Source organism: Pan troglodytes, chromosome 4 (genome assembly GCF_028858775.2).
Source record: "Pan troglodytes isolate AG18354 chromosome 4, NHGRI_mPanTro3-v2.0_pri, whole genome shotgun sequence".
Classification (NCBI taxonomy): domain Eukaryota; kingdom Metazoa; phylum Chordata; class Mammalia; order Primates; family Hominidae; genus Pan; species Pan troglodytes.
In genome coordinates, this window is record NC_072402.2 from 155,116,561 (window position 1) to 155,142,067 (window position 25,507).

At 42.1% G+C, this 25,507-nt stretch overlaps 1 long non-coding RNA gene across 1 annotated transcript; it reads left to right on the forward strand.

Annotated features, from left to right (window-relative positions):
- The first annotated feature begins 23,066 nt into the window (after positions 1 to 23,066).
- On the forward strand, positions 23,067 to 25,507 carry LOC107974912 (uncharacterized). The gene is made up of 2 exons (XR_001718008.4): positions 23,067 to 23,258; positions 24,761 to 25,507. It is a non-coding gene; the product is annotated as an uncharacterized LOC107974912 (long non-coding RNA).

Sequence of the window (25,507 nt, forward strand, 5' to 3'; positions counted from 1 at the left end):
CTAGGCAATACCATTCAGGGCATAGGCATGGGCAAGCACTTCATGACTAAAACACCAAAAGCAATGGCAACAAAAGCCAAAATTGACAAATGGGGTCTAATTAAACTAAAGAGCTTCTGCACAGCAAAGAAATTACCAGAGTGAACAGATAACCTACAGAATGGGAGAAAATTTTTGCAATCCACTCATCTGACAAAGGGCTAATACCCAGAATCTACAAAGAACTTAAATTTACAAGAAAAAATCAAAGAACCCCAGCACAAAGTGGGCAAAGGATATGAACAGACACTTCTCAAAAGAAGACATTTATGCAGCCAAAAGACACACGAAAAAATGCTCATCATCACTGGCCATCAGAGAAATGCAAATCAAAGCCACAATGAGATACCATCTCACACCAGTTAGAATGGCGATCATTAAAAAGTCAGGAAATAACAGGTGCTGGAGAGGATGTGAAGAAATAGGAACACTTTTACACTGTTGGTGGGTTGAACTAACACTTTTACACTGTTAGTTCAACCATTGTGGAAGACAGTGTGGAGATTCCTCAAGGATCTAGAACTAGAAATACTATCTGACCCAGCCATCCTATTACTGGGTATATACCCAAAGGATTATAAATCATGCCACTATGAAGACACATGCACACGTATGTTTATTGTGGCACTATTCACAATAGCAAAGACTTGGAACCAACCCAAATGTCCATCAATGATAGACTGGATTAAGAAAATGTGGCACATATACACCATGGAATACTATGCAGCCATGAAAAAGGATGAGTTCATGTCCTTTGTAGGGACATGGATGAAGCTGGAAACTATCATTCTGAGCAAACTATCGCAAGGACAGAAAACCAAATACCGCATGTTCTCACTCATAGGTGAGAATTATACAATGAGAACACTTGGACACAGGGTGGGGAACATCATGCACCAGGGCCTGTCGTGTGGTGGGGGCAGGGGGAGGGATAGCATTAGGAGAAATACCTAATGTAAATGATGAGTGAATGTGTGCAGCACACCAACATGGCACATGTATACATATGTAACAAACCTGCACGTTGTACACATGTACAGTAGAACTTAAAGTATAATAAAAAAAAAGACATACATATAGACTCTAATATGATTTGAGAAAAAAAATGAAGTCATTACATGACAACTTAAAGCAAAAGGAAGGCAAAGGATCTAATGCTAGAGTGTTTAACACCAGCAAAGGATGGTTTGATAATTTTAGGAAGAGGTTTGGCTCAACTGTCAAGGTAACAGAAGCAGCAGCTTCTGCCAACCAAGAGGCAGCAGACAAGTTCCCAGGTGCCATTAAGAAAATTCCTGGGGAGGATGGGTGTGGTGACTTAAGCCTGTAATCCCAGCACTTTGGGAGGTCAAGGCAGGTGGATCACCTGAGGTCAGGAGCTTGAGACCAGCCTGGCCAACATGGTGAAATGCTGTCTCTACTAAAAATACAAAAATTAGCTGGGCTTGGTGGTGGGCACCAGGAATGCCAGCTACTCGGAAGTCTGAGGCAGGAGAATCGCTTGAACCCAGGGGGCAGAGGTTGCAGTGGGCCGAGATCACACTACTTCACTCCAGCCTGGGCAAAAGAGCGAGCCTCCATCGAAAAGAAAAGAAAAGAAAAAAGCAGGAACAAAACCAACCTGGGAAGAAGTGATAGTGTCTGAACAGGTTTTTAAAGCATACAAAAGTGCTCTATTACAGAAAAAAAAAAAAAAAGCCACAGAGGACATTTATTAGTAAGGAAGAGAAGCAGGATTTAAGGCAGGAAATGATAAGCCAACTCTACTGTTTTCTGCAAACACAGTCAGGTTTATGATCAGGAATTCCCTTTTCTATAAAGCTGCTAATCCCTGAGGCTTAACAGGAGCAACAACAACAACAACAAAACAAAAAACAAAACAAAAAAAAAACACCAGCTGCCATTCTTTTAGTTGTATAACAAGAAGGCCTAGACAATACAAATACTTTTTCTAGACTGGTTCCATCAATGCTTTGTCCCTGAATTTAGGAAGTACCTTGCCAGTAAAGGACTGCCTTTTAAACTACTTTTTAAAAATCTTTTTTCCCCTTTTTGTGGAGAACAGGGTCTTGCTATGTTGCCCAGGCAGGTATCGAGCTCCTCGGCTCAAGCTATCCTCCCACCTCAGCCTCCCTAAGTGCTGGGATTACAGGCATGAGCCACCATGCCCAGCCCCTTTCAAACTCTTTTGATATTGGACAATGCCCCCAGCACCCGAAACCCCTAAGTTCAACACTGAAAAATTGGTCTACTTGTCCCCAGACACAACATCTCTAATCCAGTCTCTCTAGATCAGAGGGTCATAAGGACCTTTAATGCTCATTACACATGGTACTCTATGGAAAAGATTGTTGAAACTACCAGAGAGAACCCTGCTAGAGAGAACATCAAGAAAGTCGAAGGATTACACCATTCATGATGCCACTGGTGTTACAGAAAAATCTGTTAAAGCCATCAAGCCCCAAATAATAAATTCCTACTGGAGAAAACCATGTCCAAATGTTGTGCATGACTTCACAGGATTTACAACAGAGCCAATCAAGGAAATCATGAAAGAGATTGTGAATATTACACAAAATTTAAGCACCAGTAGATGTCACCCCAGAGCAATTAACAGAAGATGACTGGGAGATGAGTGCTTCAGAACCACGGCCAGGCAATGAGGAAGAAGACACAACAGTAGCTGCGTCAGAAAACAAATTGACATTAGACCATCTGGAAGAAGGGTTTTGATTATTCAAGACTGCTTTTTGACTTCTTTTATGACACGGGACCCTTCTATGATACAGTCACTGAAACTAAAGCAAATGGTGGAAGAAGGATTGGTACCATATAGAAACATTTTTAGAGAAATGCAAAAGCAAAAAAAAAAAAGTCAGAAATTATAATGTATTTTTGTAAAGTTACACCAAGTGTGCACGTGTCTCCTGCCTCCCCTTCCACCTCCTCCACCTTTCTGCCTCTGCCATCCCTGAGACAGCAAGACTAATCTGTCCTCTTCTTCTTTCTCCTCAACCTACTCAAAATAAAGTTGACAAGAATGAAGACCATTATGATGATCCATTTCCACTTAACAAACAGTAGATGTATTTTCTCTTCTGTATTTTTTAGCTCACTTTAAGAATATAGTATATAATACATATACAAAGTATGTGTTAACAGTTTATGGTACCAGTAATGTTTCTGGTCAACAGTAAGCTACTAATAGCTAAGTTTTTTGGGAAGTCAAACTTATATGGAGATTTTTGACTCCACAGATGTCAGCACCTCTAACCCCCACATTTTCAACAGTCAACTGTGTTATTGCAATGTAAGTTTGTAATGCTACATTTTGTTTTCTACATAATTTAAGAGACTAGTGCATTTTTTAAAACAATTATTAGTTTACATTTTTGGACACAATGTACAAAGATGCATTTTTTTAACTTCAATAGCTGAAAGCAGTGGGGATGGAGCTGTAAATGAACAGAACTTGTATGTTATTGAAGTTATTAAGGCTGATATAAATTCAAATTATAGTGTTAAACTTTAGAATGTTCAGTGTAATATTCACAGTAACTGCAGAGAAAATAGTTATGGAATTTACACAAAAGGAGGTAAGGAAATTGAAATATCTCACTATTTAAAAAATTAAATGTAAGAGGCAATGCAGAAAAAGACAAAAGAAGTTATAAGGCATATAAAAAACAAACAGCAAATGACAAAAATCCCTCATCAGTAATTACTTTAAATTTAAATGGATTAAACATTTCACTCAAAAGACAGTTTGGCAGAATAGATTTTTAAAAATGATCTAACCATATGCTGTCTATAAGAGACTCACTTTAGAATCCAAAGACATAAATAGGTTGAAAGTGAAAAGATATTTCATGCACATAGCAACCAAGAAGAGCAGGGATGGTAATACCATCAGATAAACTTTAAATTGAAAGAATCATAAGAGACAAAGAAAGAAAGAAAGGTATTATATATTAATAAAAGATTCAATACAGTAAGAAGACATAACATAATAAACATTTACATACCTAATAACGGCTAATCAAAACATATGAAGCAAAAGGTGGCTGAACTGTACAGAGAAATACATATTTCCACAATGATAGAAACTTCAATATCTCACTCTCAATAATGGACAGAACAACCAGACAGAAGGAAATAGAGGACTTGAACAACGCAATAAATCAGCTAGACCTAATAGACATATAGGACACTCTACCAACAAGAGAATATATATTTTTCTCAAGTACACATGGAACATTCTCCTGGATAGACTATAGCTTAGGCCATAAAGTCTCAACTGATTTTTTAAAGTATCATACAAATAATCTTCTCCAATCACAATAGGGTGAAGTTAGAGCTCAAAAACAGAAGGGAAATTGCAAAATTCAAATTCTCTAGAAACACAAAACTTACCAAGACTGAATCTCACACACACACACACACACAAAATCTGAATAGACCTTATAACTTCTAAGGAGATTAAATCACCAATTGAAAACCTCCCAGTAAAGAAAAGCTCTGGACCTGATGGTTTCACAGGTAAATTCCAAACATTTAAAGAATAATTAACACCAATTCTTCTCAAACTTTTATCAGACATTTGAAGAGAAGGGAACATTTCCTAACTCATTCTATGAAGCCAGTATTGGCCTGATATCAGCAGGACAGTTCTCTGGGTGGCCTTGGACTGACAGAGTTCTTCTTTCTTAATTGTAGTTCAAGAATAACTACAGAATGTGCTGGGAGTATAATATTCTCAGACAGGGAGGAACCGGCCAGAAAAGCCCAGGTCCTGATCCAGTCCCTACCTCCAGAGACAAGATGTCCTTCAACAGTTTTGCTCAGCATGTCACGTCACCCCAGTATGTCACGTCACCCCAAGGAAATCAAACCCAGGGTGGGCTACATGCCAGGTTGCCTCAGCTGCAGTGCAAAAGGAGCACACACAGATGAGACTCCATGCACCCTGAGCAGCTTTTTTGAACTTTGGAAGACTGGCTCATAATGAATGTTAGTCTTTTGTTGTCCCTTGCTGCTTTTCTGTAAGTAATAAGCCACTTCATGTAACTTGTATGTGTGTGTTCTGTCTTATCAGACTCAGACAAGCTGGTAACTAGTGCAGTGAACCTGCTTCACAATGCCAAAGCCAGAGAAAGACACCACAAGTAACGTGCAGACCAATCCCCCTTAATAACTTTGATGCAAAAATTCAACAAAATACTATTAGCAGACAGAATTAAGAAGCATTTTTAAACGAGTATGTGCCATGTCTGTATTAATTCATTCTCACATTGCTATAAAGAACTACCTGAGACTGGGTAATTTATGAGGAAAAGAGGTTTAATCAGCTCATGATTCCACAGGCTGTACCGGAAGCATGGCTGGGGAGGCCTCAGGAAACTTTTAGTCATGGTGGAAGAAGAGGAGAAAGGAGGCTCATCTTACATGACCAGAGTGGGAGGAAGAGAGAGAGAGGGAAGGGGGAAGTGTTACACACTTCTTTTTTTTTTTGAGACAGAGTCTCACTCTGTCACCAGGCTGGAGTGCAATGGCACGATCTTAGCTCACTGCAACCTCCACCTCCCGGCTTCAAGTGATTCTCCTGCCTCAGCCTCCCAAGTTGCTGGGACTACAGGCGCACACCACCACGCCCAGCTAATTTTTGTATTTTTAGTAGAGACGGGGTTTCACCATGTTGGCCAGGATGGTCTTGATCTCTTGACCTCATGATCTGCCTGCTTTGGCCTCCCTAAGTGCTGAGATTACAGGCGTGACCCCACGTGCCCGGCTGCCACACACTTTTAAACAACCAGATCTCATGAGAACTCACTATCATGAGAACAGAAAGGGGGAAGTCCACCCCCATGATCCAATCACCTCCCACCAGGCCCCTCCTCCAACACTGGGGATTACAATTCAACATGAGATTTGAGTGGGAACACAAATTCAAACGATATCAATGACCAAGTGGGACTTATTCCTGGAATTCAATGAAGACTCAATATACAAAAAGAAAGATCAATGTATATACTGCATTAACAGAATGAAGGGGAGAGAAAACAAATGGTCATCTCTATTGGTGGAGAAAAATTATCTTACAAAATTCAACACCCTTTCATGGTAAAAACAGACCAGAAATATAAAGTATCTCAAAATAATAAATGCCATATATGAAAAATCCACAGCAAACATAATACTTAGTGGTAAAAGACCAAAAGCTTTTTGTTTAGGATGAGGAACAAGGCAAGGATGCTTGCTTTCACTTCTATTCAACATAATACTAGAAATGCTAGACAGAGCAATTAGGGGAAAAAAAAATTAATTAAAGGCAACCAAATTGGGAAGGAAGAAAAATGATCTCTATTCACAGATGATACAGTCTTCTATGTAAAAAACCCTAAAGATTTAACACAAAAAAATGCTAGAACAAATTCCAATTAGCAGAATACAAAGTCAATATACACAAAAAGTGGCATCCCTGCACACTAACGAGGAACAATCTAATCTGAAGAGGAAGTTAAGAAAACTACATTTCCAGTAGCATCAAAAAGAATAAAATACTCAGGAATTAACAAAGGAGGTGAAAGACAAGCACAATGAAAACTATAAAACACTGCTAAAAGAAATTAAATAGCACAGAAATAAATGGAAAGGCATACCATGTGATATGGTTTGGCTCTGTGTTCCCACCCAAATCTCATCTTGTAGCTCCCATAATTCCCATGTGTTGTAGGAGGGACCTGGTGGGAGATGATTGAATCATGGGGTCAGGTCTTTCCCATGCTGTTCCTGTGACAGTGAATGGGTCTCATGAGATTTGATGGTTTTAATAAAATGTTTATCTGCACAAGCTCTCTCTCTGCCTGCTGCCATCCACATAAGATGTAACTTGCTCCTCCTTGCTTTCCGCCATGATTGTGAGGCCTCTCCAGGCATGTGGAACTGTAAGTCCAATTAAACCTCTTTCTTTTGCAAATTCCCCCATCTTGTGTATGTCTTTATCAGCAGCATGAAAATAGACTAATACACCATGTTAATGAATTGGAAGACTTGATATTGTTAAGGTGTCTATACTACCCAAGTCGTCTACAAATTCATTGCAATCTCTGTAAAAATCCCAACGATGTTTTTTGAAAATAGAAAAATCTATTCTAATATTCATGTGGAATTTCAAGGGACTCAATAACCAAAACAATCTTGAAAAAGAACAAAATTGGGAGACTCACACTTCCTGATATTAAAACTTTTTATAAAGCTGCAGTATTAAAAACAGTGTGGTTCTGGTATAAAGACAGACATATAGACCAATGGAATGAATACAGACCCTAGAAAAATATCTTTGTACTTATGGTCAAATGATTTTCAACACGGTGCCAAGACCATTCAATAGGGAAATGACTGTCTTTTCAACAAATGGTGCTCAGAAATTGGATATCCACATGCAAAAGAATTCAATTGGACCCTTATCTAATACCATATACTACAATTAACACAAAATTGATTGAAGACTTAAATATAAGAACTAAAACAATAAAACTCTTAGAAAAAAACAGGAAAAGTTTCATGAGATTAGATTTGGCAATGATTTCTTGGATGTGGCACCAAAGGCTTGGGCAACAAAAAAGACCAGTTGGACTTCACAAAAAGTAGGTTTCTGTGCCTCAAAAGACACCATTAAGAGAGTGAAAAGGCAACCTATGGAGTAAGAGAAAATATTTGCAAATTATATGTCTGACAAGTGAGTGATATCCAGAATACATAGAGAACCACTGAAACTCAACAATCCAATTCAAAAATGGGCAAAGATCTTGAACAGATATTTCTCTAAAGAAGATATACAAATGGCCAATAACCACATAAAGACATGTTCAACTAATAGGGAACTGCAAAGCAAAACCACAATAAGATATCATCTCACATCCACTAGGATGACTGTTACCAAAAAAAAAAAAAAAAAAGGAGAAAATAAATGTTGGTGAGGATGTGGAGAATCGTAACCCTTGTGAACCATTGGTGTAATATAAAATAGTACCACTGCTATGGAAAACAGCATGGCAGTTCCTCAGAAAACTAAGCAGATTTATCACATGACCCAGCAATTCCACTTCTGGGTACACGCTCAGAAGGATCAAAAGCAGGGACTCGGACAGATATTTGAATACTCACATTCATGGCGGCATTATATATAACAGCCAAAAGGCAGAAGCAACCCAAGAGTTCACTGATGGATGAATAGATAACAAAATGTGGTATATTCGTATATACAATCGAGTATTACTGAGCCACAAAAAGGAAAGAAATTCTGACACACACTACAACATGGATGAAACTTGAGGACATAAAGTCTAATAAGTGAGTCACAAAAGGACAAATACTATATGATTCACTTGTATGAGATATCTAGAGTAGTCAATTTCACAGAGACAAAGAATGGTGGTTGCCAGGGGCTAAGGAGAGGGGGGTAAGTTATTATTTAATGAGTACAGAGTTTCAGTTTTGCAAGATGAAAAGAGTTCTGGAGATGGATGTTGATGAGGGCTGAATAATAACATGAATTTAGTATCACTGAACTGTACAGTTAAAAATTTGAGAAGGCCGGGCACGGTGGCTCACGCCTGTAATCCCAGCACTTTGAGAGGCCAAGATGGGCGGATCATGAGGTCAGGAGATCGAGACTATCCTGGCTAACATGGTGAAACCCCTTCTCTACTAAAAATAGAAAAAAATTAGCCGGGCATGGTGGCGGGCGCCTGTAGTCCCAGCTACTCGGGAGGCTGAGGCAGGAGAATGGTGTGAACCCGGAAGGCAGAGCTTGCAGTGAGTGGAGATCATGCCACTGAGCTCTAGCCTGGGTGACAGTGCGAGACTCCATCTCAAAAAAAAACAAAACAAAACAAAACAAAATTTGAGATGGTAGATTTTGTGTATTTTACCACAATAAGAACAACGGAAAAAAATCCATCATGACCACAGACCTGAGGGAACTTAGGGAATTATAGGAGGGATAAAACATGCACACATTGTACTAGAATGTGAAGGAGAATATGGTGAAATCTAATAATCACTAGCATTTATTATGCTTTCTCCATTCCACCTATCAGAAAATGAGCTTTAAACACTTTAAACGTCACAAAAACTTGTAGAAGATAAGTACTATTATTTACTCCCATTTTACAGATGGAGATACTGAGGCACAAGTCTCACAGCTGGTAAAGAATGAAGCTAGGATCCAAAGTCTGGTGAATTTGGATCCAGGTCCAAGCTCTTAACCACTAAAGTATGTAACAACAGGTACAGTAACTCTATCCTGTGGGATCCTAACAGGGCCACATCAAATATTTTGGAAGACCAAAGAAAAGAGAAAGATATTCCAGCTGGGCTAAGATTGACAGGGTGAGGCCTGTATCAGGGAGGCCTTCATGGAAGAGGTTTCATTCGAAAATAAACCTTAAAAAATGAGAATTTGAACTTATGGACACAGAGGGAGAAGCATGAGAGCACCAAGAAAAGTGAGCTACCAACAACACATGGTGGCCCTGATCAACACCAGTCTAGATTAGGTTAAACACGTTTCTGCCAAGCCCCACCCTTCATCAGGCCCTAAAGGTAACAATAAGTTTATCAAAGAATAGTGGGCATCATTGTCACTCAGCATCTAATGCTCAATGCTGGCTTAGTACAATCTGTAATCCTAAACATCTGCCCTGCGACACACCATTCAGGCCCCCGTGGAATCTTTTTAATCTCTTGTGTGCATCCTTGAGACAAAATACTACTGCATCTAAGCACAGGAAAGGTTTGTGGATTGTGCCACCACTAATATCAGGTACGAGCGCTCCCTGGAACTGTGGAGCAGTTTGAGCTGTGGAGGCACTTGGGTAAGAGAAAAGACAAAGACAATCATATAAAGGAGAACTGGAAAAAAAAATCAACTTTCAACTTGAGGAATTTATTTAAAAGACTGTCAGGGCAAGCCCGTGGAAATGGCATTAACTTTTAGCTGAAAATCCAGGGGTATTTTTTCTACCACATATAGCACATAGTTTAAATTTGTTACTAGGAGACATAGTTATAACTGTGCCTAGAATTATGTCAATTTTTAGAATAAAAAAGATTAACATATTTTATGGATCTGCTAAAAGAGAACATTTGAGGAAACATCAGATTTCGCACTGAAACCACTTTCACATACTCAAAGGACTGTTGACAAAATGCCGTTAAAGTATTTAGATTTAGTTTGGAAAAAGTAAAAGATGCATTACATAAGTAAAACAGGATCCTCAAAGAGTAAAATTGTGGGAAAAAAATTTAAAAAAACATAAAAAGAATGAAATTGTGATCTTGGGAGAAAATAAAAATAATTTTGAATAAGCACCATCTATAGTTATTTAGTATGAACTATTTTTTACTATTATTACAAAAAAGGAATCTACGTTTGTCTAATTTACTTTAGCAATTAAAGTATTACAAGTTTTAGAAACTGCTTTTCCCAAATAAAAATGCATGTGAAATATACAACAAAAATGGCATTCCAATGAAATATAAAGAAACCAAAACAATAAAACAAAAACGTTTTACATGACTATGTAAGAGAAGATTCACACACAAGTACTCCCAAACTAACTTGTTTATAAACCATTTTTTGACCATAACAGGTCAGGGTATAATCTTGACTGAAGGAGGTCAGAACAAATTGAGGAAAATACTGCTTTTAAGGAGGTTTCCTTATAATATCTGAGAATTGAAAAATTTGAAAGAACAGTTTAAGAAATACTGTATGATCTAGATAGTAAGAGACAGGGAAAATTGTAATATAATATTTATATAATAAGGTGAAGATATTTTATAATTTTCTGTGATAATGTTTTCAGTAAGTCTCACTAATCATCAGTAGGTTCTTAGAAACTGCAAGTTTAAGCAAAACTACAAAAACCAATTTTTTTTTGTCCTTATCAACATTATAACAAAATGATGTTGAACCAATGAGGACATTTGAGGACCTGTATATTTTACCTAAAGCTGCAGTTTCCAAGAACCTCTCCACAATGTTAATTGAGGGCTTTCTGTACATGTAGCCTCATTACAGTAGGTGAACGTAGTATGTAAAATGAATACTTGAATGTGAATATTTAGCCTACCTACCACAGGCCTTTTAGATTCAGAAATGAATCTACATGTTGCTTGGCAATTCCAGGTGCAACTTATCAGAGCAGTTTCTCCAAATCAAAGTTGATTTAGAAAATAAAATAAATGCATAGAATCATGTAAATTACAAGTGTCTTTATTCAAACGTCACTGATACATAAACAGAACACCCAGAAATATACAATGATAATTAAATTCAGTGATCTTTGATATTTTTGCCAACTTCCAGTCATATAAAAACCATGACTTTAAATATATCTTATTTTGTGTTATAATGGTCTATTTTGTCAAGTTAGGAAGATAGAGCATCTTTTAAACAGTTTATTGGTGCGATATGGAACTTTCATTTGGAGACATATGGTATGTGGTACTTCTGCCCCAGACCCTAGAAACTTTGGGAGGGGGCTGGCTCTCAACCTGCATTCAGCACCCCTAAAGAGAATAAAGCCCACGGTGGGAAAGGGATAAAGACATATTTCCCCTCTACGCAAGCAGAAAAGTAAGCAGCCCCCAAGCCAGTTCACTTCCCATATGGTTTGATTTACTCTGATTTTCTCCGCCTGGGCTCCATTCTGGGCTGAGTCCGGTGGGATCACAGATACATCACTGTCTGGCTAGCCCACAGCTTCCGGCAGAACAGGGATAGGGGAGGGTTTTCCTGGGAAAATACGCTGTGAGATGCTATCCAAGTGAAAAATATGCAGCCCCCAAACTCCACCTTCATTAGCCAGAATAAAACCCAGGGATTTCTGCCTACTGGAGTTTCAGACTGACAGGAAAAGAGGAAATCAAAGAGTCCCTGGTTGCAACTTTTCTAATAGGCCTTCTGGCAAACAGCCAAAGCCAGGAACGAGCTGGAGAAAGCAAACTGGGTTAAACTGTAATGGGGATGGGGCTGACCCTAGGCAGGGCAGCCTGGGTTCAGCCCATCTACTAGCTGCCACATAGTCTCATGTCACGTCACTCCGCCCATCCCTGAGGTGAAAATATCATCCCCATTTCATACACAAGGACTCAAAATTAGAACACAATAGAGGTTAAGCAACCACACCGCCTGCTCCCCTCCTCCTAACATCTCTCCCCTTCCCTCTCCCCACCTCCCCCTCCTCACAGACCAAGGCCTTCTATCATCTTTATAATGCCTTTTCCTCCTGGAAGCCTGGGTTCCAGTTTATCTGTGAAATATTCTCTAAGCATCTGTCTTTGACCTTCTTACCTCTTATCAAAATTATAATTCAATGTTAATTGTGTGATCATTTAATGAATACAGTCTAGTAGTATAGGGACTGCCTGTCTTACTCACCATAATAGTGCCAGTGCCATTCACAGCAGGTGACACGTAAGTGCTCCATTTATGTCATCTAAATGAATCCATTTCTGTCTCCTTCCCCTAAAATACAAACAACAAAAAAAAACCCTGCCTTAAAACAGCAGCTGGCATAAAAGAAGTGAGTAAAGGGCTAATCGGCACTGACTGTAATTATTATGGGTATACTATATTGGGCTGCAGAAAACAGGACTATGGAGGTAGGGCTGAGGCAGGAGGGACATAGACAAACACAGAAAGGGACAGAGTCAGGGCTGAGCATGAGGTTTGGTGGTGTTAATTTTCTCTTTTGGAACCCTCCTCAACCGAGAATGCAGGCAGAAGAGAGTAACTGGTTAAGAGCTGGGTTGTTGAAAACCCAGCTCTGCCAGGAACTAGCAAGTTCTTAATCTTTGAGCATGTTTTTCCTTATCTGCAAAATAATAGTAACAGTGATAATACCTGCTTCTTGGGTTGTTACAAGGCATGAATGGTAGTATGTATGAATTGCCTTGGCACGGTGCCCGGCACACTGTCAGTGATCAATAACTGGTGCTGATAGAGAGCAAAGGGTTCAGTCAGCTGATTGCACTTGTTTTTACTCTCTGCAGCCAGGTGTCAGTGCCCCATTTCCTGTTTCCTCCTCTCCAACTCGGGTTTCCATTCAGGATTCCCCAGGGAAGGTGGAAGTATATCTTGGAAGATCTTCATCACCCCTAATCCCCATTCAGTCCAAAGCTATTTCCAACAGATTCAGGAATCAAAAAGCCTAGATGAGGAAGCAACAACCAGTTGGAGGGGACTATGGCAGAGCCCAGGAAGCCCAGAAGTGGGAAAGGGTCGTACCTGAGACCAGTGGGGAGAAGATCAATTTCTCCATCTCAGCCCCTCCTTGGCAAACTCTTTAGCTCTTAAGAACCCAGAGTTCATTCTCAGGACCTGAAGCCTGAGGCCAGGAGTCTCTGGATAGGTCTTCTATGTGTGCATCTCCCTCCCCAGAAGAGGGGAAGATGAGCCCGTGGGAGGCCTTTATTGCCTGGGGTTGACTGGTTACTAAAACTGGACTCACCTGTGACATGAGAGCTCGCCCAAACCTCAGCCCAGACCCGGATGCTTCTGTCCTTCCTCCTCCCTTGCAGAGGAGGATGTATAGGCAAAAATAAAAATAAAAAATAAAAATACACAGCACTGGGAGTCATGAAACTCACATCTCGTTCCAGTTTTTCTACTTTTTCTCCATCTTTAAAATGGGCATAGTACCCCAGATGATCTCTAAGGACTCTTCCTGCCCTGGCAGTTTGAGATCTTCTGCACTGGAACCATGGATGGGAACCACAGCCTGCCTTGGGGGAGATGGCAAGGGAAAGGGAACCCAAAGCCCTAAAAGGAAATTTCTAACCTTAGGGGATCCGTGAGCACGCGCAAATTACAGGCACATATATATGTATTTTGCTTTACTTCTTCAGAAAACAGTGAGTAGTAGACAGCCTCAGATTCTCAAACTTCTGCTCTAAACTGGCAACATTTAAAGAGTCTATTTGGGAACTTTGGGGAACCCAGTACTCTCCTATTGGTGAAAATGAGAGAGGATGCAGCCCTGTTTCCTGACGCTGATGTAACGAATTACCACCAACTTAACAGCAACACAAACGTATTATCTTACAATTATGGACACCAAAAGACATAAGTCTCTTAACTTAGTCACCAGACGAGAATCAATGTGTCGGCAAAGCTGGTTCTTTCTGGAGCACCAGGGAACAATTCGCTTCTCACTGTTTCTTGCTTCTAGAGGCTGTTGGCTCTTGACTGCATCACTTCCATCCCCGCTTCCGTCCTCACATGACCTTCCCTGCTGACTCCGACCCATCTGCCTTCCACTTATAAGGACCCTTGTGATTACATCGGGTCCACCTGGAAAACCCAGGGCCCTCTCCCTGTCTCAGGATTTTTAACTTAATCACGTCTACAAAATCTCTTTTACAACGTAAGGTAACAAATTTGCAGGTTTAAGGGTCAAGACATGGGTGGGGAATGTGAATATTCAGCCTACCAGAAGCCCTTTGAATAGTCATATCCTTTAACCCAGCAATTCCACTTGCAGAGTTTATCCTACAGGCTAAACTGTATAAAGAGGTAATGTCCACACAGCAGAGTTTATAATATTTAAACCTGGAAACAACCTGTTCTACTGATAATCAGTAGAAACGTAACTAAATAAGCTAGCAATATTTGTACATTAGCATGTTCTAAAAAGATGCAGTATTCTAAAAATAAGTATATTCATATGTACTAATATGAAAATTTCTCTAAGTCAGTTGCTAGGATAAAAGCAACCTGAAATAAAAGCTGTATAATGTGACTCCGTGTTGTGGTATGCATATATAATTTCTGGATGGATATCACAGAATCTGTTAATGGTGGTGACTACCTCTTGTGTGTAGGATAGCCAGGGTACTTTTATGCTTCATTTTACACCCTTCTGAACTGCAGTTTATTTTTTAACCAATTATAACATACAATTTTAAAATTTTATGATTTGGCTGGGTGCAGTGGCTCACGCCGGTAATCCTAGCACTTTGGGAGACTGAGGTGGGCATATTACTTGAGGCTAGGAGTTTGACAACAGCCTGGCCAACATGACAAAACGCGTCTCTACTAAAAATGCAAAAATTATCTGGGCATGGTGGCACGCGCCTATAAACCCAGCTCCTAGGGAGGCTGAAGCAGGAGAATCACTTGAACCCGGGAGGCAGAGGTTGCAGTGAACCAAGATTGCGCCACTGCACTCCAGCCTGGGCCACAGAGGAAAACTGTGTCTCAAAAAAAAAAAAAAAAAAAAAAAAAAAAAAGTCTTGCCAAATTTCTTTTGGTCATTCTGAGGGCTGGAAATGTTCCATATCTTATCTGAATGGTAGTTACGAGGGTGTATGCATATATGAAAACTCACTGATCTTCACACTTAACATTTCTGCACTATTCTCTGTGAAGTTCTGGTTCAATAAAAAATGCGCATTCAAAAATATAGGATGTTCTCCCCGCTTTGGCCAAAAACCAAGGGTTATTGACCTGTATCCTTCTGAAATTCAGTGCAAAAGTGATGTGTGCCTCTTTCTGGGCAAGTGTTGACCCTATTTGTCAGATTCTTAAAGGGATTTGGAGCTCCTAAAAAGTTAAAAATTACCAGTGAGGGCCTTCCCTAAAATAAAGACCACTTACTTCTGGTTTTGTTGGGGTTTGACTAAAGGTCAGACCGCTCTGTCAGAACAGGCTTTCTGGAAATGCAGACCTTGAGATAGGTAAGCACCAACGTATTTAATGGGCTGGCTACAGAATAAACAGCTACATTTTTCTTTGGGGAGCAAAATGCAGATAATTATCACCACTTAAGCTTTAGTGCAACTGTGTAAAAAGGCGTGGCTTTTTATTGGCCCAGCGCCTTTGTGTGCAACCAATCCTGAGGTGGGCGGCTGTGTCCCCGCCCTGGTGGGCGGAGCTCTTCCCAGCCCAGAGGCCTTTGCCCATCAGGCCGTTCCGCCTGGCACCGGCTGGGCGGAGGTCCTTGGTAGCAGAGGGGCAGATTAACCCTCTGCCTCACTTGACAAGCCTGAAGAAAGCTTAACCCACGCTCTGGATTCCTCTGGGGTCCCTTATCCAGGCCAGGCCCGCAAACCAGAATTTCCAGTGTGACTGTGTTGGCAGAGAGTTAATGAGCAGCCAAGGAAGCTGTGGCTGTTGCTGTTGTAGACTTGCCCCAGAGGGAAGGACAGAAGAACGCCAGGTCCTTCCTTAGCCTCTCTGCTTGGAACGAGGCAGGTGGGAAGGGTGCATCTCAGTAAGTGGAGGCTAGACATGAGATTGGAAGCCTCAAGGGAAGGGAATCGGGAAAGCGAAACCCTAACCGCATATATTGAGTTTATTTGGATGGATACCAGCCCCTGTGCCACATAAATGTTTTACATAAAAGAATGGGCTCTGAAGCCAGGCTCAGCCAATTCGTAGCTGTGTCGACTCCGGCAAGTTGCTTATCTTCTGTATTAGGATCCCCCTCCGTAATATGGCATAACAGTAGTGCCACCCCCAATCTCCAGTTTAACTTCTAAGCTGGCCCCTGCCTCACCCTCTGATTTTTTTTTAAGATTGAGATATAATCCACTTACCATAAAGTTTATCCTTTTAAAGTGTACAATTCAGTAGTTTTTAGTATCTTCACAAAGTTGTGCAACGATTTCCACTAATTCCAGACTTTTTTTTTTTTTTTTTTTTTTTGAGACAGAGTCTCACTCTGTCACCCAGGCTGGAGTGCAGTGGCGCAATCTCAGCTCACTGCAACCTCCGCCTCTTGGGTTCAAGCAATTCTCCTGCCTCGGCCTCCTGAGTAGCTGGGATTACAGGCACCCGCCACCACGCCTGGCTAATTTTTTGTATTTTTAGTAGAGAGGGGGTTTCACTGTGTTGGCCAGGCTGGTCTTGAACTCCTACCTCGTGATCTGCCCGCCTCGGCCTCCCAAAGTGCTGGGATTACAGGTGTGAGCCACCGCATCTGGCCCAGAACACTTTTATCATTCCAAAACCAAGGGTCCCCCCCAGCAGTCACTCTCCATTCTCCACTCCCCTCATCCCCTGGGGCCATTCATTTACTTTTTGCCTTTGTTGATTTTCCTCTTCTGGAGATTTCATAGAAATGAAATCATATATGTGGCCTTCTGTGTCTGGTGTCTTCCACTTAGCATAGTGTTTTCAAGGTTCATACATGTTGTCTCCCATGTGCGTCTCAGTACTTCATTGCTTTCTGTGGCTGCCATGGCACGGATGTGCCACATTTTGTTTCTTCATTCATCAGTTAATAGGTATTTGGGATGCTCACATTTTTTGGCTCTTATGAATAATGCTGCTATGAACCAACATTCATGTACAAGTTTTTGTGTGGACATAGGTTTTCATTCATTTAAGTGTATAGTAGGGTTGGATAATTTTATCTTATACTATTCTCCCCTTCTGCATCATAAGGACCTTCTTTCTGTCCCTCAAGCAAACCAAGCTCACTCCCACCTCAGGGCCTTTGGCCTAGCTGTCCCCTCTGTCTGGAAGTCTATTCCCCCAGATTGCTGCATACAGTTCACTCCTTATCAGTCAGATCTCAGTTTAAATATCACCACCTCAGTGAGGCTTTCCCAGACCATTTTATTCATTCTCTGACGCTTACCCTACTTTTTCTCTATATCCATTATTACACTCTGATCTATTTTTTAATTTCTTTACTTGTGTCATATCTACCCCTTCTATTAATAGAACTGAGCTCCATGAGAGCAGGTAACTTGTCTATTATGACGTTAGCTATCCCTGGCTGCTAGAACAGTGCATGGCATGTAGTAAGCATTTATTAAACATTAGCTGTTATTCATACTTCACAGCACACTTAGAAAGTAGGTACCATTATTATGCATGTGTTACAAATGAAGAAACTGAGACTCAAAGGAATTAAGTGACTTGGCCAAAATTATGCAACTGGGAAGTGTCATACATAGCCTGGGTTTGGTGCCAGGACTATCTGGCTCAAAAGCTGGTGCTCCTTGTACGATGCTGTACTGCTTATTTCAGCTCCTTCTTCCAGACTGATCTAGCCTCACAAATTGTCAGTTCCAACAAGGATTCCTCTGGGCTTAGGAGACAGGGAGAAGAAACAGAAATGTGGATATTGTCTGATCTGGCTGCACCCAAGAAGCCTGGCCCTGGAGCTGGTAGGGGAGGGAGGACAGGAGCTGTCACCTCCTGGGAGCTTTGGCTGGAAAACAGACCTCCCCAGAGCTGCAAGCCAAGGCCTGGCCTCCCTCCAGCAAGGCCCTGTGAGCCCCGGCAGGCAGCAGGCGCTCTCAAACAGCAGGCCTCCGGTACCATGTATACTCAGGTGGACTTCCTTTTATGCAAAATTCCAACAGGCATACTGATAACTAACTTCATGTGTGGTGCTGTTCTAAATACTTTTCATGTATTAACTCACTGGTTCCCCAAATTAGCATCATGAGGTATGTATCATATTACCTCATGTAACTGATGAGGAGATTGAGGCCCAGGATGGTTAAGCAAACTGCTCAAGGTCACAAGGCTCAAGAATGGTGGAGGCAGGATATAAACTCACGTTATTTGACTTGAGTTTCCTTCTTTTACTTGCCACTCTACCCTGCATCTCAGCAATGGATTTGAGAATAAGTCTTCATTTACAAAAGTATTTACTACTGGATAGCTGTGCGACCTAAGCTCTAAACCCAAAGCTTTCTGGCCCTTAATTGCCTTATGTGCATAAATGGACAAGAATCAGCTTCTCTTCTATGTGTGTTCTTTAGAAAAACATGCTAATATGTATTATGGCGGGGGGCAGGGTTAAGCTAAATTAGGTGGAACTCTTTGCAGCAGGATTTATCAGTGCCATTAACATGCTAATGTACAATGGGCCTCTTCAAGAGAGGAGCTGAGGATATAGCATTTCTCAAACTTTATTCAACACAGAACAATGTGGAATAGTATTCCATGGAACACAGATTGGTAAACACTCATTTTAGAAGTTTATTTGGGCTAGGCACAGTGGTTAATCCCTGTAATCTCAGCACTTTGGGAGGCTGAGACAGGAGGATCACTTGTGCCCAGGAGTTCAACACTAGCCTGGGCAACATAGCAAGACCCTGTCTCTTCAAAGAATTAATTTAAATAAAAAATAGCCAGGTGTAGGGGCACTCGCCTATAGTCCCAGCTACTTGGGAGGCTGAGGCAGAAGGGTCACTTGAGCCCAGGAGTTAGAGGCTGTAGTGAGCTATGATTGCCCCACTGTACTCCAGCCTGGGCAATATAGCAAGACCCAGTCTAAATATTCAAATAAAAATAGTTGTTTGCAGGAAAAAAGTCATATTTCCTGAAATCGGAGAGAATTCTCTTCTTTCTCCCTATTTTCACCTGCTAGAAAAAGAGGAACTTATAAACAATCATCAACTCCTTCAAGCCTGCAGGGGACTTTTGGTTAATATGGAGATGAGGAAAGGGAACTCATTTGCTGAGCACTTACTATATGCCAGCTCTGTGACTAAGACTTAGATTTTTTTTCATGATTCTCAAAACAGCCCTTTGAAGCAGGTTTTATTTGAAGAAGGTAGGATAATGTTGCAGATGAAAATGTAGGCTTTGGAGTCTGATAAACATGAGTTTGCATCTTAGCTATGTTACTTGATAGCTATAGCTGTGTGAACTCGGGCAAGTTGCTTAACTGTTCTATGCTTCAGTTTTCTCCTTGGCAAAATGGATAACACAACGTCTACCTAATATGGTTATCATGTGGCTTTGCTGACATAATGCATGAGAGGCACTTACATAGAATCTGCACATAGTAAGCATACAGTAAGAAGTCACTGCATTGCCGGGCGCTGTGGCTCACGCCTGTAATCCCAGCACTTTGGGAGGCCAAGGCGGGTGGATCACCTGAGGTTGGGAGTTCGAGACCAGCCTGACCAACATGGAGAAACCCCATCTCTACTAAAAACACAAAATTAGCCGGGCGTGGTGGCACAAGCCTGTACTCCCAGCTTCTCGGGAGGCTGAGGCAGGAGAATCGCTTGAACCCAGGAGGCAGAGGTCGTGGTGAGCCAAGATCATGCCATTTCACTCCAGCCTGGGCAACAACAGCAAAACTCCATCTCAACAACAACAACAACAACAACAACAAAAGAAGTCACTTCATTATTATCATTATCCTCATCATTATTCGTGTTTTACAGATCATAGAGCAGAGACCCAGAAAGGGTAAGTAACTTACCTAACGCCACACAGCTATTGTGTGTGGCTAAATTGAGACCCCTACACAACCCCAAACCTGCTCTTTCTCTCCAGGATCCCTGAAGGAGGCTAAGCCAATTTTATTTGAACTTGCAAATAAAACCTCTCTTCCTCTCCATGCCTCACATCACATGCCACTCGGGAGTGAGTGGGAATTTCCCCTTGGAACTCAGACCCTACCACCCATGCATAAGCATTCAGACCCACTTGGCAACAGCATGCCCATGGCCTAAGGCCCTGACAAATGGATCTGGAGAACTGAGAAAGTCCTGAACCTATGAGCATCCCTTTATGAGCCTCTCTATACAGGGAGCATTCCATAAATGCCATGGCCAGTGCACATGCTGTATGCATAAGAAGCCACATGGCCCCCACTGTCAAGCTGGGATCTTCCAAGTCCTAGCATAGGTGGGGGATGCCTCCGCGGCTGTCACAGGGGAGGGGCAGCAAAGAGACAACATGGAGGCCGAGGGGGCAAGGTTCTAGGCTCTGGGCCTGAATCAATGAAAGCAGTTGCTCTTGAAATAAGTTCATATGTTGCCCTTCCATGTAACTTTCTATTTGAAAAAAAGGCTTGCTGTCTACCCCCATATCACCAAAAAAAAAAAAAAAAAAAAAGTTTTAAGCACCACTGATCTACTTCTTCATTTCCATTGGGTATATTGGGAAGACAGGCCCAAATGGAAAGGAACTGCCAGAGGTCCCAGTGTGTTAGTGACAGAACAGGGACCGGAACTGATATCTCCTGTCTGTTTTTATACCAGCCTGTCAAACAGCAGAGTCTGAGATGGTTGTTTGTTTGTTTGTTTTTAACTGAAAGGGAAAACAGAGCCTAAGTTTGTTGTTCATGTTCAAGTTAACTTTAGAATCAGTCTTCCCTCTGGCCACACTCAAAGCTCACTGTGTTCCCACCCTCCCTGTTCCCGTATACCAAATGCTGTAGGTCCACACAGGCCCAGGGGATGATAGTAACTACAGTCCTCCTCAATCCTCCACCGGGAGATTTCTGCTCTTACGGTTGCCAGTGAGAGGCAAACGTTAGGAAACAAGGAAGACAGAGTGGCAGGTGCTTTGGGAACCTGCTTGAATCCCAGCTTAGCTACTTATTCTCTGTGTGAACCTGAGCAAGTCACTTCACCTCACAAAGTCTCACTGCCATCGGCTGTAAAATTTGGGTAACTTTATGAAGTTACCATGAAGGTATCCTAACATGGGGTTGCTGTAAGGCTCAGAGGCAATACACATAAAGAACCTGCAACATGGAAGTTGGGCAACAAGTAATAGTTCATATCAATATTATTGTTTTAACTATAGCTGGTTTTCGACAAGATCTGAAGTTCTTATACATACTTTAAGTGCATTAGGCTCTCTGCACACCCACATCAAGGCCAAGCAATGCTGCACTTCCACATACATGCGTTGGCGTGAGCCCTGCCTTCTACAGTAATTTGACAGTCTTCCACCTGCAGGCAGATGTTCCGATGGGAGAATCCCATAGATGCAGTTGGATCAGCCTGAGAAGAAACTGGCTCTAGAATTAGTCTGCTGGGTTTTGTTATGGCTCCACTATTTAATAGAAGACAAGTTTCTCAACCTCCCTGAGCCTCAGTTTTCTTATCTCTAAAATGGGAATAATAGCAGTCCCTAATTCTTAGGCTTGTTTTGAGGATTAAATGGGATAATACCCATGAAAACCTTAGTGCATTGGCTTATCTTTTAAAAGTGGCCAAAAACTATTAACTCGTGACTTGTCCTAAAGTCTGTCCTTTCTTAGAAAGAAAGCAAAGAAACAGGCCAGGTGCGGTGGCTCATGCCTGTAATCCTAGCACTTTGGGAGGCCGAGGCAGGTGGATCACTTGAGGTCAGGAATTTGAGACCAGCCTGGCCAACATAGTGAAACCCTGTCTCTACTGAAAGTATAAAAATTAGCTGGGCATGGTGACACACACCTGCAATCCCAGCTACTCTGGAGGCTGAGGTGAGAGAATTGCTTGAGCCTGGGTGTTGGAGGTTGCAGTGAGCTGAGATCACGCCACTGCACTCTAGCCTGGGTGATAGAGTGAGACCCTGTCTCCAAAAAAAAAAAAGAAAGAAAGCAAAGAGAGAGATAAAAGTGCTGGGTTGGGATTCCAGTGACTTTGAGTCAAGTACTGATTCTGCCACAAATTAGCTGAGTGTTGTTGGACATAACCTTGCCCCTCTCTGTATCTCAGTTTCCCCACAACTTCAAACCAAGGGGGTTGGATTAGGTGAGCCTTTTCAACTCTGACTCTGGCTAAGGGCCGACGAGAAGGTTATATAGTTGCCCCATGTTGTGTCTGGCTGGCCCCAGTCTTCCCATACAGAGGAGGGTCAGGAAGGAGACTAATCCTTCAACCAGTAGCCTCATCAAACCAGTGCCTTAGTTAAAGGAACTGCTGTGGGAATGCACAATCCCAGTTTGAAATTCTCTGTCACTGTGTGTGACCTTATGAAAGTCACTTCACGTCTCTGAGCCTCAGTTTCTTCATCTGTAAGATGGGATTTAAAGTGGTACCAGAGTAAGGAATTGTAAGAGCACAGGAGGTAATATCTGCTAAGTGCTTAGCACACAGAACTCGGTAGAGTGGTGGGTTAGTAATCATTATCGATGCCAGTGGATCCCATCGTTGGGCATGGTGCTCTTCTTAGAACCAGAGCAAAAATACACTTGTCCATTCCAAGCCTTATTTCTGATGTCAGCAAAGCTATTTATGAGGACAGCAGCCATCCCAGGGACACACCTGAAAAGGGGTGGGCCAGCCTCTGCATGCTGACCATCCAGATTCCATGACTCCCTGTCAGCCTGAAGGAGGTGACAACCATCTGTCTTTCCCCACCCTACCCAGAAGACCAGCTCGGCAGGGCTGGGAAGGACTTCAGACTATATCTTTCGCGGTCCTCTTATCCAGGTTGGATGTAAGGAGAAGAGGTGAGACCTGTCCAGGTCTCACTAGACCTAGGACTGCACGGCAGTATGTGTAGTATTGAAAGGAGTATTTGGGTTTGATTCTTAGTTTCTCAACTTGCAGGCTAAGAGTCCTCACAGGACTTCAGTTTCCTCATCTGGAAAACAGACTTAACAACAAAGTCTCTTACTAGGGTTGTTGCAAAGATTAAATGAAGATTAAACATAATGTGAGCCACAGACGTAATGTCTCTCCTCTCTATTCCTGCTGTAGTGCTCTTTGACCATAGCACACTGGAAAGACGCAATGCACTGATTTCTGGATTTCTTTTCCATTGTGAAGCTGTATAGAGCAGCAGAGTTGTTCTGGAGTGCTATTGTGCCAAACTCCTATTCACCTCAATAGGGAAGGCACCAGATTCAAGGGGCTGAAGAAGAGACCCAGAGCCAGCAAATGAGAGGTGGGGTTTAATTGGCAGCTTACATACAGGGAAGAAAGTCCAGTGGTGGTGAGCTGGACAGGAAAACCCGCCCACTGACGACAGGCTAGGACAGGTAAGGACACCACATCATCTTTACCTACAGAAAAGGTCCACTGGTGACAGGCTAGACATGATGTCCTCTTTACCTACAGTCCGGCCGCGGTGGGCTGGACAAGATAACCCAGTGGTGAAGGGCTGGGCAGGAAAACCACAACCACTTGCAAACCACATGCAGTTTATATTCCATCTTCACTTAACACCCTCCCCTTAACGACCTCCACCTGGCAACCTTCATCCAACTCAAACCTCAGGGCTTGGATCTTCTGTACAGCCCATATACCATGGGACAGGCAAGGGGCTCAGATGTTCCTCATAGACAAGAAACGAGTCTCCAGGTTGGCTACTCCCAGATTCCCGAGCTTAGAACAGACATTCAGGTGTGTCTGCTGTACAGGCTCATTGTAAGCGTATGCTTAAGTTATTGCTACCAGGTGCATTTATCCTACAGGTGCCAGTCTGAAAACCTGACTGGGGCCCGGACTGCCTCTCTGTTGCTCTGTGACCTTCTGTTGGTCACTTTCCCTCTCTGGCACTCAGTTTCTTCCTTTAACAGCACTGCCCAAAAGAAACATAACATGAGCTACATATGTAATTTTAAACAGTTTAGTAGCCACTTTATAAAGAGTGAAAAGAATAGGAAAAATAATTTAATAATGTTTTTACTTAGCCCAATGCATCCAAAATATTATCATTTTAACATGTAATCAATATTTAAAAATCATTAATGAGATTTTCCTTTTTTTTCCTTACTAAGTTTTTGAAATCTGAGTGGTTCTCAACCCAGCGTGATTTTGGCAATTGTCTGGGGGTGTTTTTGATTGTCAAAACCGGGGTGGGTGTCGGGGTGCAGGGGTGTGTGCGCTGCTGGCATCCAGAGGGTAGAGGCCAGGGGTGCTGCTAAACATTCTACGAGCACAGGACAGCCTCCAGCAACACAGAACGATCTAGTCCAAAATGCTAACTGAGCCTGTTTTCTACTTACAGCACATCACGATTCAGATTAGCGGCTCATCAAGTTGTCAAAAGCCACATGCAGCTGGTAGCTGCCATATTGGACGGCACAGCTCTGTAACCTAAAACATCTGGACATGCACTTGGAAAAGTCAAGTTTTTAAAAAATTGGGTTTTGGTGAATTTGTTTTCCTACTCATCCCAGAATAACTGACTGAAAGAGCTGCGGCTGGGTCACCAGTCGCTGGCTGGCTAAGGGCAGAACCCATCTGTCCCTGGCTTGTTAGACCCTTCGTAAGCCACCCACCCTCCTCAGGGAGACTGAGCCTGGAACAGACAGTGAACCCTGTTGTTCTTTTCTGGGGAGACAAAGCTGCAGGCCCTGCTACCTGCCTGACAGGGCCATTGTGGCTAGAGGAGAAAAGGGCTTTGTCAGGACAGCAGCCGAGAAGCCTGCAGTTCAATGGGGCCCTTTATGTCTACACTGGCGAGATGCTCTGATGCCAGCCCTTTTGAGGCCCAGCCCCCTTTTAGAACAGATGGGGAGCCTGAGGCCCAGTGAGGTTGTGAAAGTCCCTGCAGTGGATCCTAGCCTCCTTCATCTCGTGCCACTGCCCTAAAACATGAGATTCTCCTGACTCTGAAAAGGCCCATCTTGAAGCATAGGATAAACTCCATATTGCCCTTAACCCCTGAAAAGGAGGCCCCTGCCCTGACCCTAAAATTTAGAGGTTCCACAAATGACAAACACATACAAAAATAAATGTATTAAAGAACATA